This window comes from Mandrillus leucophaeus, unplaced genomic scaffold (genome assembly GCF_000951045.1).
Source record: "Mandrillus leucophaeus isolate KB7577 unplaced genomic scaffold, Mleu.le_1.0 Scaffold83, whole genome shotgun sequence".
Taxonomy (NCBI): Eukaryota; Metazoa; Chordata; class Mammalia; order Primates; family Cercopithecidae; genus Mandrillus; species Mandrillus leucophaeus.
In genome coordinates, this window is record NW_012109030.1 from 2,545,417 (window position 1) to 2,545,987 (window position 571).

At 40.8% G+C, this 571-nt stretch overlaps 1 protein-coding gene across 1 annotated transcript in view; it reads left to right on the forward strand.

Moving 5' to 3' along the window:
• The window catches only part of NMT2 (N-myristoyltransferase 2), a 42,491-nt gene that overhangs the window by 15,746 nt on the left and 26,174 nt on the right, over nt 1–571 (forward strand). The gene's annotated exons all lie outside the window — the stretch shown is intronic.

Below are 571 nucleotides of genomic sequence, written 5' to 3' on the forward strand. Positions count from 1 at the left end.
CCTGTAATCCTAGCTACTTGGGAGGCTGAGGCACGAGAATCACTTGAACCCAGGAGGAAGAGGTTGCAGTGAGCCAAGATTACACCATTGCACTCCATCCAGCATGGGCAACAGAGCAAGACTTCATCTCAAAAAAAAAAAAGATTGCTTAAAAATTTTTTAGGAGAGATAAAGCTTTCTCTCCATAGGATACATTGCATTTTTAGTTAGGATCTCCAGCCCAGAAAGTCAAAGATCCAGCTGTGAAAGTCAAAGATGTCATAATAATTGGTCTCTTTACTTTTCAGTATATTAGGTTAGCTTATTTACTGTGAAAAGCATTTGATCTGAAGGAATATTTTGTGCCAAATGAAATGTGTACCTGGAAACAGAGCCAGGAACAGGCTTTGAAGATCCAGGAGGTTTATTGTAGCTCAGAACAGCACCAGCTCTGGTCTGCTCAAAGCCCCTCTCAGGGATCCCAGGGATTTGTATCACACTCCAAAGCAATTATCTTACCAGATTCTGCACCGGATGACCCAGTTATTACCGTAATTGTGTACATTATTGGAAAAACAGATCTAGAAACTTA